The 18,319-nt window shown below is 49.4% G+C and overlaps 1 protein-coding gene across 5 annotated transcripts in view; it reads right to left on the bottom strand.

The window, feature by feature from the left end:
* The window catches only part of ARHGAP39 (Rho GTPase activating protein 39), a 152,630-nt gene extending 134,790 nt beyond the window's left edge, over nucleotides 1-17,840 (bottom strand). For 3 of the 5 annotated variants that reach the window (XM_087447136.1, XM_087447141.1, XM_087447143.1), the window contains exon 1: nucleotides 17,693-17,839. The gene's annotated coding sequence lies outside the window, so the exon portion shown is untranslated. Of the gene's footprint in view, nucleotides 1-17,692 lie in introns of all 5 variants that reach the window. The other 2 variants (XM_087447142.1, XM_087447138.1) reach the window with 1 other exon arrangement.
* Between the last annotated feature and the right edge of the window lie 479 nt (nucleotides 17,841-18,319).

The following is an 18,319-nucleotide window of genomic DNA, read 5'->3' as shown; positions in this document are numbered from 1 at the left end:
CACTATGTACTGGGGCTTTAGGGGGGAAGAAGGAAGAAAAAAGGGGGAAGATTGGCAACAGATGTTAGCTTAGAGCAAATCTTCCCTGCAAATAAAAATAAATCAATTAATAAAAGTTTGAACAGAGCTATGGATTCCAGCAGAGACCCCACTGCAAACCGTCTCCTGTTTCCTTCCAGAAAAGTCTATGCACACGTTAGCACATGTGAAACCACACATTCTTCTCAATTTAAAAAAGGAGGTCCTGGGCCGGACCCATGGCTTAGCGGTTAAGTGCGCGCGCTCTGCTACTGGCGGCCCGGGTTCGGATCCCGGGCGTTCACCGACGCACTGCTTCTCCAGCCATGCTGAGGCCGCGTCCCACATACAGCAACTAGAAGGATGTGCAACTATGACATACAACTATCTACTGGGGCTTTGGGGAAGAAAAAAAAGGAGGAGGATTGGCAACAGATGTCAGCTCAGGGCCAGTCTTCCTCAGCAAAAAGAGGAGGATTAGCATGGATGTTAGCTCAGGGCTGATCTTCGTCACAAAAAATAAAAAGTAAATAAAAAAGGAGGTCCTACCACATACATCGTGAACCAGTATATTTTCCTTTTTTCTTCTTTCACTTTGTATGTTTTGGCCATCTCTGCGTATCTCCATCTACACACGCATCTATGTGTGCACACAAATCTACACACACATAGACACGGACACGCCAGCCCACTCTCTAGAGCATAGTGTCCCACTGTGGGAAGGATCATGACTCTTGATGTTTCTGAAACATCGCAATTATACATGGTTCCAAACTGGAACACTCATCTCACTTCAGGCTCTGCATTCAACCAAGCTGCCTTTGTTTCCAGCTGCACGGTGCTCAAAGTCACCTCCCCACTCTCATATCCATGAGCTCAGCATTTGACAAGCCAGCCTGGAGCCCAAGGTTCTGCAACTCTTCTTCTACCTCTGAGGGACACTGCTGTCCCTGCACAAAGGCCTCAGGGAGCCCCCTGGGATGACCACCAGCCCCCCATTTCCAGACATCACAGTCCAGCCAGAAAACAGGGAGCCCTCCCAGCTCCACCTTCAGAATGCACCCAGTCCCAACACGGGGGTCCTGCCACCATCAGGCACTCCTGGACCACCACAGCCCCCTTCACACACAGACACACACATACTAATGCACACACACAAAGAGACACACAGTCACACATACACACACAATCACATGCACACTCCATCTTCCAACAGTAGGCAGAAAGTGTTCCAAAGTGTCCATTGGATGAGGTTGCCCACTGTCCAAGCCCCTGCAAGGCCCCAAGTTCTCAGATTGAAATCCACCCTGAGACCCTGGCTCTCCAGGTCCCGCAGTGCCAGCTCCTCCTCACACACCACACTCCAGCCAGACTAGCACAAACGTGGGCTTCACCACTCACCATCTGGCCTCAGGTTCTTTATTTCTGAAAGGGGGAATAAGCGTTTTACTCCATGATGCCCTGGAATCCCTCAGACCTCACTTCCTTGGCAAACCAACACCGTGATTAACCCAGCACTTGCTCCCCCATTCCATGTCCACATCTAGACCTCTACAGTTAAGCACTCCCAGAGGAAAACACTGTGACCGGCCTCCTTTTCCTGCCTGGCCATCTCAACATCTCAATGATTGGTCGCCCTTTCACACCTTCTCTGCTCCCCATACCTCCAGTATCTCCTCCCCCGTCCTCATTTTCCATGGAGAACCTGCTTCCTACTTCTCTAAGAAAAGGATCAGGAGAGTACTTCTGCAGGCCCACGTGGACAGCACAGGCCTGGCCCTCTTGCCCTCCATGTGCTCAATGACTCCACACTCTCCACAAGGTCTCTCTTCTACATCATTCTTCTTCTCTAAGGGGTTAGTCTCATCAGCACGTAAACTGGCTGTCATTTCTCGCATCTTAAAAAACATACGAAGGGGCTAACTAGTGGTTAAGTTCGGCGCGCTCCACTTCAGCAGCTCAGGTTCGGTTCCCGGGCGCAGACCTACACCACTCGTCAGCAGCCATGCTGTGGCAGTGACCTACATACAAAATAGAGGAAGCTTTGCAACAGATGTTAGCTCAGGAGGAATCTTCCTCAGCAAAACAAAACGAAAACAAAAACGTGAATAAATAACCATCAATTGCCCCTTTGCAGCAAACATCGTTGACAGAGGTATCTGTACTCACCACCTCCAATTTCTTTTCTCCCATTTTCTCTTAAACCTACTCAAACATGCTTTGGCTCTCTCCACCCCCACACCCCAGAACCTCCTCTTCCATATCACCAACAGCCTTGACCTTGAGCCCAATGGCAGTTCCTCATCCTTGCTTCTCGGACCTCACAGCCCAGGATACTGAAGACCACTTCCTCCTCCCCCAGATGCACCAGGACCACTCCCTCCTCCCCATGATCCACCAGGGTCACTCCCTCCTCCCCATGATCCACCAGGACCAGTCCCTCCTCCCCAGGATGCACCAGGACCACTTCCTTCTCCCCATGATCCACCAGGGTCACTCCCTCCTCCCCACGATCCACCAGGACCAGTCTCTCCTCCCCGTGATCCACCAGAACCACTCCCTCCTCCCCTCCTCACTCCTCCCCATGATCCATCAGAAACACTCCTTCCTCCCCATGATCCACCAGGAACACTCCCTCCTCCCCATGATCCATCAGGAACACTCCCCCTCCCCACGATCCACCAGGACCACTCCCTCCTCCCCATGAGGAGTCAGCATCACCCCCTCCTCCCCATTATATGGAGGTCACTCCTTCCTCCCCATTATCCCGCCCTTGCTCCACCTTCACCTACCCCACCCCCAGGGCTCCCCAGGCTCAACACCTGCATTGCACCTCCACACCTATGATTCTCCTCCCACCAGCTCCTCTCTCCTGACTGTCAACCCCCATGATGTCAGATTCTCAAATGCAACATACCCAAACTGAACTCCTGAGCTGGCCCCTGCAATTCCACCAGGAAATCTTAACGGTTAACCTCAAAATATATCCAGAACCTCAATAAAGAAGATAAAGAAAAATGAAGAAAAAAATTAAAAAAATACATATTTCCAGATTCCAAGATCCTATCACTACCACTGTTACCACCTGGGTTGAACTGCCACCCACCCCCTTCTCCTGGGTTTTTGCAGTCGCCTCCTAACTAGGCTCCTCACTTCCTCCCTTGCCCCCAACAGTCTGTTCTCAACAGCAGTCAGTGGGAGCCTATTAAAGACAAGTCAGATGGTGTCACTCCTCTGCTCCAAACTCCCCATAGGACCCCTCTTTTGCTCAGCTCTTCCCTTTCACTCACCTCCTCCCACTTGCCTTCCATACCCTCTGGCCCAGCTCCTCGGACCCCTTGGCAGTCCTTTAAGCACAGCAGATTCACTCCAACTCTCCGGACTTTGCACTGCCTGTTCCCTCTACCCGGAATCCTCTGCCCCTACATATGACTTACCTCCTTCATCTACTCCAACTCTTTGCTCAGATTCATTGTCTTTGTGAATGAGGTCCACCTGAGCCCTGAGACTTGCGCCCCAACTTCCCAGTCTCCCTGGCACTGACGCCTGCTGACACAGGACAGAAGTCACTTGTTTATGTTTACTGCTTGTCACTGCCCTCTGCCTCTGAAAGCAAGAACAAGGACTGGCCTGTTTTCTTTAGTCCTGTGTCACGGCACTTAGAATAGTGCCTGGACACGGTAAGTCTCAATAAACAATGTGTATACACCCTGAGGTCAGGGAGGCCACACGACATGACAGGAAGTATAACTCTGTGGTTAAGAGGGAAAGTTCTGGAGTCAAGACACTTGGACTTGAACTCTGGCTCTATCTACCAGCTGTGTGACCTGAGCGAATCACAGCCCTCTGGCTTGAGTTTCCTCATCTATTAAATGGGACCAAGAGCACCTATCACATGGATTGTTCAGAGGCATAAATTACATAAAATACAGAATGTGTTCAGAACACATCTGGAACATACTCATCAGATTACAACAATGGTAACAGGCAACATGTATCTTCAAAATATTTTCCCTAGACTTTACAAACAGTAACAGCGTCTTAGAGGAGGCAATGCTCAAACCACAGAGCAAGCTGAAAATGCCAGTGAGGTGCATCAGGGAAATCACGTAGCCTTTTTTTTAACCTCCTCCTACAACTCAAAAAAGCTAGTGAATTCCTGGCCCCTTGAAAACTGACAGACCAGAGGATGGAACAGAAGTTACATTTGTTCACTCCCCATATTTTCAGAAAGGATTTTTTTTTAAATGAATGCACTAAAATTTTTGAAGTACATAATTTTTATTGCTCACTTAGGACTATCAACCCAATGGGGAAAAAGAGAGCATGCACATGCATTTGCTTATCCATGCACTGAATGTCCCTATTAGGACAAACAAGATTCTTTTTTTTTTTTTTTTTTTTTTTTTTTTTTTAAGATTTTATTTATTTTATTTTTCCCCCCAAAGCCCCAGTGGATAGTTGTGTGTCGTAGCTGCACATCCTTCTAGTTGCTGTATGTGGGACTCGGCCTCAGGATGAACGGAGAAGTGGTGCCTCGATGCGCACCCGGGATCCGAACCCGGGCCACCAGCATCGCAGCGCGCGCACTTAACCACCAAGCCACAGGGCCGGCCCTAGGACAAACAAGATTCTAAGGCAGCGGCTGCCTCCAGGGAGGGAACCTGGATGGCCAAACAGTGAAACTGGGAGAGACTTTTCACTGTGGACTCTTTAATACCTTTTAAATCTTGAACAATTGTTCCAGTAGAAAAATGAAAAAATTTTAAGACATTAGCAATGAAAAACCTGAAAATGAAATTAAGAAAACAATTCCATTTATAATAACGTTAAAAAGAATGAAGGGGCCGGCCCGGTAGCGCAAGCAGTTAAGTGCACGTGCTCCGCTGTGGCGGCCTGGGGTTCACCAGTTTGGATCCCGGGTGCGCACCGACACACTGCTTGGCAAGCCATGCTGTGGTGGCGTCCCATACAAAGTGGAGGAAGATGGGCATGGATGTTAGCCCACGGCCAGTCTTCCTCAGCAAAAAAAAGGAGGATTGGCAGATGTTAGCACAGGGCTGATCTCCTCACACAAAAAAAGAATGAACTATTTAGTAATAAATTTAACAAAATAAGTGCAAGACTTGTACACTAAAAACTACAAAACATTAGTGAAAGAAATTAAAGAAGACCTAATGGTAAGATATTCCATGTTCATGGAATATTCATCTTAACATTGGTAAAATGGCAAAATGCTCCAAATTGATCTATAGATTCAACAGATCCCTATCAAAATTCAGCTTGCTTTTTTTGCAGAAACCGACAAGCTGAACAAGAAATTCATATGGAAATTCAAAGAACCCACAAAAGCCAAAATAATCTTGAAAAAGAAGAACACAGTGGAAGACTCACATTTTCTGACTTGAAAACTTACTACAAAACTACAGTAATCAAGACAGTGTAGGGCCGGCCCCATGGCTTAGCGGTTAAGTGCGCTCGCTCTGCTGTTGGCAGCCCGGGTTCAGATCCCAGGCACGCACCAAGGAACCGCTTCTCCGGCCATGCTGAGGCCGTGTCCCACATACAGCAACTAGAAGGATGTACAGCTATGACATACAACTATCTACTGGGGCTTTGGGGGGAAAATAAATAAATAAATAAAATTAAAAAAAAAAAAAGACAGTGTGGTACTGGAATAAGTATAGACATATAGACCAATGGAACAGAGTTGAGAAGTAAACCCTCAAATTTACAGTCAAGTGATTTTCAACAAGGGTGCCAAGACGATTCAATGGGGAAAGAATGAATTGTCTTTCCAACAAACAGTGCTGGGGTAGCTGGATATCCACATGCAAAAGAACGAAGTTGGACCCCTACCTCACACCATATACAAAAATTAACTCAAACTGGATCACAGACCTAAACGTATAGATCAACAATGTATAAAGCAACGAATAAAAAGAGAAACGTAAGTGTAAGAGCTAAAACTATACAACTTTTAGAAGACAACATAAGAGTAAATCTTCATGACCTTGGACTGGGTATTGGTTTCTTACCTACAACACCAAAGTACAAGCAACAAAAGAAAAAATAAATTGGAATTCATTGAAATTTAAAACTTTTGTGTTGCAAACAATACCATCAAGAAAGTGAAAAGACAATCCACAGACTGGGAGAATACATTTGCAAATCATGTATCTGCCCAGGCACTTGTATCCAGAATATATGAAGAACACTTATAACACAGTAATAAAAAGATAAATAACCCAATTAAAAAATGAGCAAAGGATCTGAATAGACACTTCTCTAAAGATGACACATAAATGGCCAAAAAGCACATGAAAAGATACTCAACATCATTAGTCATCAAGGAAATGCAAATCAAAACCACAATATACCACTTCACACTCACTAGGATGGCTATAATAAAAAAGACAGACAATAACAAGTGTCAGAGAGGATGCAGAAAAACTGGAAACTTTATACACTGGTGGCAGGAATGTAAAACGGTGCAACCACTTTGGCATTTCCTCAAAAAATAAACATAAGACCCAGCAACTCCACTCCTAAGTATATACCCAAAAGAAATGAAAACACATGTACAAACACTTGTTCACAAATATGTACAAATGGCAGCATTAGTCATAACAGCCAAAAAGTGAAAACTCAAATGTCCATCAACAGACGAATAGATAAAGAAAATGTGGTATAGTCATATAATGGAATATTATCCAGCAATAAAAAGGAGTGGAATTCGGATATGTACTGATACAACAATACACTGACAATAGGACAGCAGTGCCTGAGACCAGGTGCCTCTGCCAGTGGCCCATGACTCCCTCTCCCATGACCCTCCACATCCAACCCATCAAGCCCCATCGACCTGACACCTCTGCTGACCCCTCAGCCTCTGCCCCTTCTTCACTCATCTGAACCTGTTTCTACTTTGGTCTCCTCTGATTCACTCCTGAAATAACAGCCAGGACGATGCTTCAAAAAGATTAGCAGTTCAGGTCAGCCCTTTGATGGCTCCCTTGGTCAGCGGGGTCTGGTTGGCCACCTGCCTTGCCCCATCTCCTACCCTGCACTGGGCTCCTGCCCCGTGGGCCCTGCTGCCCCAGGGCTGCCACGTGAGCTGATCTGCCTCCCCACTTTCCATCCGATCCTGCAGCCTCAGACTCAGTCTCACTCCCAGGGAGGTCTTTCCCTGACCCATCATCTAAAAGGGGTACCCTGTTTGTTCTCACAGCCCCAGCCCCATCCTTCAGTGGACACACCACAGTTGTCAACTGTGTGTCTGTTCCTAGCACCAGACTCAGCTTCAGGAGGCAGGGGCCTCACCTCTGCATTACCAGCCCTCAGCATTGGAGACCCTGACGACCCACGTGTCTCTCACTCAGGAGAAAGTGTGCAGTGTCACCAAGCATCAGGGCGACCAAGGTTCTCTGAATATCCACTGGGGCCCTCCACACACCAAGCACATGCCAACTCCAGTCTGTAAATTCCTAACGTTGGTACTCTTTAAGGACTACACAGTTGATGTGAAATGAGGCCTGTGCCACACGTCTCGTCCTCCGTGAAGGCCATCACACCGGGCTCAGAGAGGCATTGATGGAGCCCCTGCCCCACAGCCAGTGTGCAGTGTCGCCAACAGGCACGTGCTCTAGACTCTTGCAAATGATTTACTCTACCATTTAAAATACAATAGAATGGCTCGAGGGTGGATAATATCTTCATGTAAGTTCTGATGTGTTCCAGAAAGGAAGTGAATGGGTAAAGCTTGAGCTAAAGAGACTTGCAAAACCCCTCGCTGGGCTTACCTGCATCCTGTCCACAGCAGGTGGGACTCAAGATGAGGGGTGCTCCCCTTTGAGAGGTAGTCCAAGCTCTCAGCTTTGCAAACACGCGTTCCCACTCTCTTGCTGACCTCCTGCTCTGCCATCCCCGCCTCACTGGATGCCCCAGCCACAAAGAGCTGCTGAAGGCTCCCCCACATGCCTGCTGTTTCCTGCCTTATGCTGCCCCTTCCACCTGAGGCACACTGTTCCTTTCCCTGGTTAATACCCTTAGAGACCTGGACACAGATACCCATCCTTTCTAGATGAGACACCTTCTCTTCCAGAAAGCCTACCTAAACTCAGTACCTCTCAGGCTAGGCTAGCAGCTGCCCTAGGGTTTTCCCCAAGACCTCACGCATACCTCCACCACTGCCAGCCATGTGAGGTTATCACAATCCACTCCCGTGTGTCCCGTACCAGGGGCCTATTCTGTCTCTATCTCACGGCACCTGACTTGCAAGTGGCTGGCACACTGCAGGTGACAGGAGAAACTGGGAGCGGGATGAACACGGATGGGCCTCGCAAACACAGAACCAGACATCAAGTCCTGCCAAACCAATGGAGAAGAGCTCTACTCCTGAGGGATGCCAGTCCTGGCCCCAGTGGCCTCAGGCAGGAATGTCCGCATTGTTACTACACAGCTGTCTGTGACTACCGCACATCCCTGCGAATGATGGTCTCTGGGACCCACAGTTGTTACTTCTCCCTACCAGCTTCTAGGAGCCAGAGGCCACTTCTTGGGCTTCTCAGTCAGAAGAAGTAGGAATCCTAATAGAACAGCTGAATTCTGAATACAAAATAAAAGGCCAACACCACTGCAATTAAATAGAAAATATCCAGAGCCCAGAAGCTGCTTCACCTTTACTAGTGACACACACAATCTGGTGCACAAATAACGTGAGACTGCGGGCTGGGGAAATTCATATTGTACATGCTTCATCACAATCCTAACTGCTAGGAAGAACAAGCTGGCCACCACAGAAATCCCTGAAGGTTGCTGAAGGGACTAATAATAGAAAACCACTAGCAGCGTCTTAAGGAACAATATTCCTGTAAAGCTCAACCATGTAGGAAGTATCAGCCACTAGGAACAGTGCTGGAGCCTCCAGGAGCTTCAAGAAAGGACCAGGAGGAGAAGCAGAATAGACAGAGTGCAGTCAAAAGGGAAAAGGCTCGAATAGCAGAGGCCGAATGAGGGGCTCTCATGCCTGAGCACCAGCATCCTGGCTGCCAGCAAGGGCTTCGAGCTGGGGTGACAGTTCTGTTCATGCCTCAATTCTGTTCACACTGCAGCCGAATACACTGGGGGTTGTCTTGTCTTGGACCAGTCTGCAAGAGGACAGAAAACGTGCTCCGCTGACTCGTCAGCCTCTTGGTGTTGAAATTCATTTTTTAAAACCATATACAAATATAACACTAGAAATGTACAGGATCCTCTGAAACTCAGTCACACTTCAGCCTCACAACACCCTGGAAAACAAACAGGACAGATTGTCATCTCATCCACAGAGAAGAGCCGAGGCTCAGACGTTAAGCTATTTATCTGTGATCAACCGTGCGAGTCACAGATTGAGTCCAAGTTTAACTCAAGTCTTCTGCACTAAGAGCAGTTTCCATCAGCTACACCCAGCGTCTCAGAAACTGATCAGGGATTTATTGCCTCGCTCCCTGCTGCCCAATGGACTTCTCACCACAGCCCAGGACTGTGTCAACACCAAGGCCCTCTGTAGGCCCCAACCTTGGAATGTTCCCTTCTGAAAAATCCTAGTCACTCTGGTTTTTAACAGCTTTATTGAGATGTAATTCACAGACCATACAATTCACCCATTTAAAGTGTATAATTTTAGGGCCGGCCCGGTGGCTTAGCAGTTAAGTGCGCATGCTCCGCTACTGGCGGCCCGGGTCCGGATCCCGGGCGCGCACCAATGCACCGCTTCTCCGGCCATGCTGAGGCCACATCCCACATACAGCAACTAGAAGGATGTGCAACTATGACATACAACTATCTACTGGGGCTTTGAGGAAGGAAAAAAGGAGGAGGATTGGCAATAGATGTTAGCTCAGAGCCAGTCTTTCTCAGCAAAAAGAGGAGGATTAGCATGGATGTTAGCTCAGGGCTGATCTCCCTCACAAAATAAATAAATAAATAAATAAAGTGTATAATTTTAGTATATTTTTAGTCTGATCAGAATACGCACAGCCTTCACCAGAGTCAATTTTAGGATATTTTTATTACACAAAAAGAAACCCCATACCCCTTAGCTGTCACCCTCCAGCCCCTGGCAACCACTAATCTACTTTCTGTCTACATGGATTTGCCTATTCTGGACATTTCATATAAACGAAATCATACAATATGTGGACTTTTGCGTCTGGCTTCTATCATTCAGCATAATGTTTCAAGGTTCATCCACATTGTAACATGAATTAGTACTTCATTTCTTTTTATTGCCAAATAATATTCCATTGTATGACTATATAACATTTATTTAATCCATTCATCTGTTGATGGACACTTGGGTTGTTTCCACTTCTTGGCTCTTGTGAATAACGCTGCTGTGAACATTCACGTACAAGTTTTTGTGTGGATATGTTTTCCTAGTCACTTTTACCTATAAGAACACGTGAAAGGCGAGCCAATTTCCAACTAAGAAACTCATTTAATCTGACCACAGTACATCATTTAAAATATAGACAGACAGATGGGGCCGGCCTGGTGGCGTAGCAGTTAAGTTTGTGTGCCCCGCTTCAGCGGCCTGGGGTTCACGGGTTCAGATCCTGGGCACAGAATGATGCACCACTTATCAAGCCATGCTGTGGCGGAGTCCCATATAAAGTAGAGGAAGATGGGCATGGATGTTAGCCCAGGGCAAACCTTCCTCAGCAAAAAGAGGAGGATTGGCAACAGATGTTAGCTCAGCTAATCTTCCTCACACACAAAAACATATATAGACAGATAATTAGGAGAAATAAATGACCAAAGGAAGTGCAGAGGTAAAGGCTTTAAAAAACAAGAGCAAAAGAAAGAGGTACTATTTCTAGGGATGGGTCCTACATATGCAGTTCACACATATGCAAAACACTGTACCTGCAGCCTCATTTGTAACTGCACAAAATATGATATTCACCACAGGAGCTGCTTAGATAAATTATAGTACCTCCATATGGCCAAAAATGACACAGCCACGAAAAAGAATGAACTGGAAAATGCACTGATATGGAATGACTTCCCAAACATATTTAATTAAAAAAGGCAAGGTTCAGAAACTTTTTGAAAAGGAAAGGGTAGGAAAAAAGAATACACACACACGCAGACACACACGTTTGTTTGCATAGTTACAAAGTATCTCTACTCTAGAGGGAGATACAGCAGGCACCTCCAGGGTACCAGGCTCCTAGGGGCAGAGACAGAAGGAGGCAACACCGTGCACCCTCTGTACTTTCCAACATGAATATATTCCCTCTTCAAAAAAAATTGTAGGGCCGGCTCCGTGGCTTAGCGGTTAAGTGCGCGCGCTCTGATGCTGGCGGCCAGGGTTCGGATCCCGGGAGCGCCCCGAGGCACCACTTCTCCGTCCAACGCGAGGCCGAGTCCCACGTACAGCAACTAGAAGGATGTGAACCTATGACATACAACTATCTACTGGGGCTTTGGGGGGAAAAAAATGAATAAATAAAATCTTTAAAAAAAAAAAAAAAATTGTAAAGCTTTTCAGGAAGCAAAAATAAAGAAAATCTATGAGAATAAAAAAATGTATATTTAGGAAAGCAAGAGATGAGAGGCCCTGAGTAGGTGGAAGCAGCCACATGGGGAAACGAATAAAGCTGTCGCTCCGCCACTGGGGAAACGAATAAAGCTGTCGCTCCGCCACTCTGTCAATCCTTCTCTGACGCAGCTCCTGACCAAATCCACCCATCTTTACTGATGTTAATGTGCAAAGAAAATGTTGTCACCAGACACTGAGAATACAAATGTGTCTGTTGCCCTCAAAGACTCAGTGCAGAGGGGAGACAACTCATGCTTGTGCAGTGACCACTGGCGCAACTCAGAGCACCATGAGAGACAGAAAGAGAACTTGCTGGGCTAAGGGAGAGATTAGGATTAGGGTTCCTGCTGGGGCAGACTCCACCAAGGGTTGAAGGACCTGAATGGGCCACCTGAGCTTTGCTTGTTTTGATGGGAGGAGGGAATGTGGAGCAGGGCTTGGCCTGGTGGCACTCGGCTGCTGTCACTGAGACAGGCATCTTGGTGGGCTAGGTGGGGCCCCAGATGAAACAAGTCTGCACATACAGGAAGCCACATCTGCCTGAAGACGGCCACACATCCTGTAACATAGAGCAAGTCAGCAGCCCACCCACACCTGCTGCAAACCACTCGGTTTGCAGAGGGACCACAAACTAAGCATGCAGCTCCAGAACCAATCAGCCAATTGATCCTGCATCCTGAGGTCCAATCCCCAGCTGCTGCGACCACTTCCCTTTGAGGTCCCATAAAGAATCCCCCTCGAGGGGCTGGCCCAGTGGCGCAAGCAGTTAAGTGCTCGTGCTCCGCTTCGGTGGCCCAGGGTTCGCAGGTTCGGATCCCAGGTGTGCACCGACATACTGCTTGTTAAGCCATGCTGTGGCGGTGTCCCGTATAAAAAGTAGAGAAAGATGGGGTTGGATGTTAGCCTAGGGCCAATCTTCCTCAGCAAAAAAGAGGAGGATTGGCATTGGATGTTAGCTCAGGGCTAGTCCTCCTCACAAAAAAAAAAAAAAAAAGAATCCCCCTTTACCCAGCTTGAGGCTGCTCTCTCTGCTTTCCCAGGCAGCCCAGGGTCTCTGTAGCCCGTCCCTTTCCCTTACCCAAGCCTTGCTTAATTGCTTAATAAAACTGTTTTTGTCTTACTCTGTGGCTCCCACTTGAATTCCTTCCTGCGGGAGTCCAAGGACCCACTTTCTCGGGCTTCAGGCTTCTTCGCGCTCTGAGCCCTACAACACCACTGGATAGCAGAGTGCGAGTCGAGGGCACGCAAGACGGTGGAGAGCAGTCTAGGAGGCACGGGGAGCCAGGGAGGAATGCAGGTCAGGGGAGCAACCAGCAGGACACACTCTGGCCTCCTTAGCCTGGCATACTGGGCGTGGGGCCATCCTGTGCACTGCAGGATGCTGAGCAGCATCCCAGGCCTCCAAATTTTCAATGCCAATAGTACCCCCTCCTAGTTGGGACAACCAAAAATGTCTCTGGCTAAATCACCCCTGGATGAGAACCACTGCTCTGCACTCATCACCTCAGCAGCTGTGTGGAAGACAGAGGGGAGGGAGTCCACCCAAGAGGCATGGCCATAATGCAGAAGGGACACGGCGCAGGCCCTGCTTGACCAGTGGGCCTGGTGACAGAGGAAGGATGGATTTGGTAACCACTTAGGAGGTACAATGAGCAGAACCTGGAGCAACAGGATGTGGTGGTTGAGGGAGAACCCAGCACACCAACCTTCCAGGTAGCAACCAAGCAAATGATGGTCCCAAAATTAAATGCTCTTAAACCATTTTATCAGGACTTCCCCTGATAAAGCCCTGAAGTAGTTCCCTATTAACCAGAGAACTAAAATCTAAAGTCTTAACCTGAATTCAAAGACCCTCACATTATAATCCTTATTTCCTCCTATTCCTTACACGACCTTCTAACCCCCACAAACCACACACAACCCACCTTCTTGCTTGTGCTCCCAAAAACCCAAACACTTTTTGTCTGTGGTGCTGCAATGTCCTCACTCTTCTCCCACTCACCTCCTGTTCAGGAAGGTTCAGCTCAAAGAGCAGCTCTTCCTTGAAGCCTTCTGTCACATTGCAGTCCCCTGTAAGCATCTCCCCTCTGAATTTCTAGAGCAAACTTTTTCTATAAATGGGCCAAATAGTAAATAGGTTAGGCTTTGTGGGCCATATAGCCTCTGTTGCAACTAGTTAATTTTGCCAAAGCAGCCACAGACAATACAAAAATGAACGAGGGTGGCTGTGTTTCAGTAAAACTTTATTTACAAAGTCAGGCAGGGGGCCTGGTCTGGAGCACTGTTTGGCCCTTATTAATCTTAGATGGGCTCATAGCCTTAGACTTTCTCCTTTTCAGCCTCCTTGAAAGAACAGTGTGCCACATGCCTATGGTGCTACAATCTACACACAACTAACTGAGCATAGATTAGATGTTCAATTAAGAAAGTACTGAATTAATGATACTTGGGAAACATTTGTATAGAATATTGAAAAAATATTCCTAATGCTGAATATTATGGTTTTCCCACAAAATTCCAAAGACTTCAAAGAAAAGTAGGGAAAAGCCACACCAAATGTTGAACCAAGAAAAATTCCACCCAGTGGAGCATAATAGTGGCCAATGAGTTCTTTTCACAACACACATACTATGTCAAAGACCAGCATGACTTTACCAGTTTAGTGACAAGCTTATGAAGGGGGGGAGGCAACTTCACGTTATCGGGACTCTCAGACATATGATGATAAAATTCATTTATTTATGTCACCACCATATTTAGGGGGACTGCTGAGCAACTCAAGTTTCAGCGAAAGACAAAGCCCCGCAAAATGCCAGTCCCAGGAAGTCTGAGACCTGAGCACAGCACAAGCAGGAGTGAGCCAGGACTGGAGACCCAGGCAAGGAGGTCTGTCTCACAGGGCGGAACAGTGTGGCCAGAGGATGGAGTCAGGGTCAGACACAACCTCGGGGAGCAGGGCAGAGCTGCTAGAGAACGTCAGGGGTGAGTCCCAGAGGCCAAGAGAAGGGACAGTGAGGCAGGTACAGGAAGCAGCAGAGACGGCCAATAACTGACTTTACCTGGGGGAATGCGAAGGTAACAGGAGAAGGGACCTGGAGGTGGGCGGATGATCCAGTTCAGCTCTACCAGAAAGCATCTCCTAGGCCCAGCACTGCACACACGGCTACACATCAAGGCTGTGCTTCTGAGACAGGACACCCACAAAGCTAACTTTAAGAGGGAACGTATAGGGGCCGGCCCCGTGGCTTAGCAGTTAGGTGCTCGCGCTCCGCTACTGGCGTCCCGGGTTTGGATCCGGGCACGCACCAACGCACCGCTTCTCCGGCCATGCTGAGGTCGCGTCCCACATACAGCAACTGGAAGGATGCGCAACTATGACATACAACTATCTATTGGGGCTTTGGGGGACAAAAAAAAAAAAGAAGGAGGATTGGCAATAGATGTTAGCTCAGAGCCGGTCTTCCTCAGCAAAAAGAGGAGGATTAGCACGGATGTTAGCTCAGGGCTGATCTTCCTCACACACACACAAAAAACTTATTAAAAAAAAAAAAAAAAGGGAACGTATAAAACCCACAGCAAATGACCAAATGACCACGGGTCAGGGAACAGGCACAGCAAAAGGCATTTTGCTAGTAAAACTAGATATCTCAATATGAGAACCCTACATGGACGTTTTTTCAAAAGCACCAAAGAACCAGGTAGAAGCCTAACAACACACTGTATTCGCTGTTATTAAATTGTTCAAGGACAGCCCATCCCAGCACACACACAGGAGAGAAGCCTGGGATGGACACTTTTAAATCTAGCTTTAGATATTTTAAAATTTGCTCACAGAAGCTGTTTTGTTACCATTTGCTCTCACCTTAAACCCCGCCAATGCCAAAAGACTCTACTTAAAGTGGAAGTGGAAGGGTTTCCTCCTAGTCTTAGCGTCACAGAGATAAAGGAGATGAGATGTGGTTATCTAGGGTAAGTCGAAGATACTTTCCCTAGATCTGAGAAAGAGAGTCATCTCCTTGGGAAACATGGGGAATTTTTCCACTTTGTTCTGAAGCAAGTTAAGTCTTATTTCTGCCAACAGCTTAGCAAGACAGAATGTTACAGCACTGGTAACTCCAAGTTCTCCCTTTCTGTTGCTTATGCCTTCAATGTCACTTTAAGTTTGTTAGTAAGTTATCTTTTTTATTACAAGGATAACACTGTGAAGAGAAATATAAGGATTCAAACAGAGAACTACCCAAGAGCTGCTCTAAATCTCATTTCTGTCAACAACAGTCCTACCTACCCCCAAGGACAATAAGTACTACAGTATTCTAGAGTGGCTCATTAGCAGCTTTCTTTTTCTAAAAATATTTTTAAAAACAGCTCTATATAACAATTTATCTAAATACACGAGATTTGTTCCTCATTTACCCTTATAAAGACTTGTTTCTCCAAACATGATCTCAGCTTGCTTGTGTAAGAAAAGGCAGCCAGAGACATCAAGTTAATGTCAACTAAGACTGTGATGCTAGGGGACAACTGAAGAACCAGTGACCCAGCAAATGCAACCTGGAAACCCGATCTTGACAGTGATGACAACTCCTAACTTTTCTGAATATTCACAATGTACCAGGCACAAAGTGTGTAATTTTACAGTTTTAATTCACTGAGTCCTCACAACCACCCCAGGAAGCCACTATTATTAGTGTTCCCATTTTACAGATGAGGAACCAAAGGCACAAAATACAAAGCCAGTAAACGAGAGAGTCACACTCAAAGGCTCCAGAACCCCTCTTCTCCACTGTTTTCCAGCCTCTTGGCAAGACAGCTGACTAGACAAAGTGCAGGCAGGGAGACTGCCTGGCCTCTGCTCACTCACTGGGCAAGCATTTGAGGGTCATCAAACAGGCACCCAGGACGCTTTACGGCATGAGCCTCCTTGCTTTACAGTCACAGCTCCTATCATAGCTCCTTCCCCTCCCCCAAAAAGGAGAAACACACCTTGTTCATTGTGAAAGGGGAGCCGCTCACCGGAAACCACCTGCTGTTTACAGAGGCATCCAGGACGCACAGGGTTCAATTCCCCTCACTGGCTTCAAAGACAAATCTCCTATTGTCTGCACCAGGGGAGGAACACGAAGCCTTGCAACTGTAGGTTTCTGTAGAGGTCACTGGAGGTTTGGTTAAACCCTACAACACTGAAGTCGGTGGGGGTTGGGGGGCGCCGCATTTTTGCTGCTTACTGCTGCGCAGCGCCCACAGCAGCTGCTGGTGGGAGCAGCATGTAACACTCACAGCTGCCGCGGCCTCGCAGCCGGCTGCATGTTTTAAAATAAAAGACGTCCTGACCCCCAAGATACACAGCCCGCCTCGCTCGCAGCCCTCGGCACGGAACATTCTGCCTCCGCCCACACCACTCCCGAAACCGGGGAGCAACTGAGGAAATTCCAGCTGCGGGAGGGCGACCGGGAAGGGAAGGCACCGAGTGCCACAGCCCACCTTGCTGCAGAGGCCAGGTCCGCGGGAGCCGGCGGCCGCGGCCCGCACCCGGAGACGCGCGTCCCGACTCCCCGCGCCTCGGACAAAGCCCAGCCAGGCCCCTCCCCGCCCCGACTGCGCTGGAAAACCGCGCCGACGTCCCGCACTCAGGCCCTGCGCTCCACTCACGCCCACCCTCGGACCGGGCACACTCACTCTCACGCCCACCCTTGGGCCGGGCACACTCACACAGGCCCAACCTTGGACCGGGCACACTCACACAGGCCCACCCTTGGACCGGGCACACTCGTCCACCCTAGAGCCGGGCACACTCACCCACACCTGGGCCGGGCACTCACGACCACCCTCGGGCCAGGGCCCCACACCCACCTCACACCTCGCCCCCGCGCGGCCTTGGCCCCTCGCGCCCCGCGTCCCCGCCCAGCCAGGCCCCGCACACCCACGTCCCCTCTCCGGCCGGCCGAGGCCCCGCCCGCCCCCTCGGCCGCCGCCGGCCAGGATCCTCACGAGGCCGGGCCGGGGGCCTCAGCGAGGCCGGGCGTGGACCGCAGCGCCGGCCTCTCCGCCATCTTCCCGGCCCGCACCGCCCACCGCCCGCGCTCTCACCGGCCGGCTGCGCGCGGGCCGCGCCGCCACAGCCCCTCATGCCGGCCCGCGCGCCGCGCCTGAGCTGCCTGTGGCTCTCTCGCCTCCGCCGCCGCTCCAGCCCGCCCGGTCCGCGGCCGCGTCCGCCGCCGCCGGCCCAGCTTGCCGCGGCCGCGCGTCCTCCCGTCACCAGCGCAACCCCCCGCCTCCGGCCCCGCCCCCGCGCTGCCCTGCGCCCGCCGCCAGGAGGCGCCTCTGCCAGGAGGCGCCGCCGCCAGCCCCGTGCGCGCTCGCGGGCGCGCGGCATGCCGGGAGGCGGAGTCCCGCCGGGAGCGCGCGCGGCATGCCGGGAGCCGGGAGAGCGGTCTGCCTGGCTCCGCCCACGGGCGGGCGAGGGGGCCCTGCGCGGTCTGCGACCCACGGGCGGCGGAGAGGGGCGCACTCTGCGCAGGTCGTCTGGGCCAGGGGTGGGGCACGCCGAGTGGGGCGCCCCCTCCCCAGGTGAACCCTCATTCGGCCCCGCGGGCCAGGCCTGGCCGGCCTTTCCTATCTGATCGCTCCTGAGATTCTTCCATGCCTCTTTGGTGCGTGCAGTCAACATTTCATAAGTCTCCCGTGTGGATTTGGTGTAATTTTACCTACTCAAAT

Source organism: Ceratotherium simum, chromosome 23, assembly GCF_057802395.1.
Source record: "Ceratotherium simum simum isolate JZ-2026a chromosome 23, ASM5780239v1, whole genome shotgun sequence".
NCBI lineage: Eukaryota > Metazoa > Chordata > Mammalia > Perissodactyla > Rhinocerotidae > Ceratotherium > Ceratotherium simum.
This window is presented reverse-complemented; position numbering and strand designations above follow the sequence as displayed.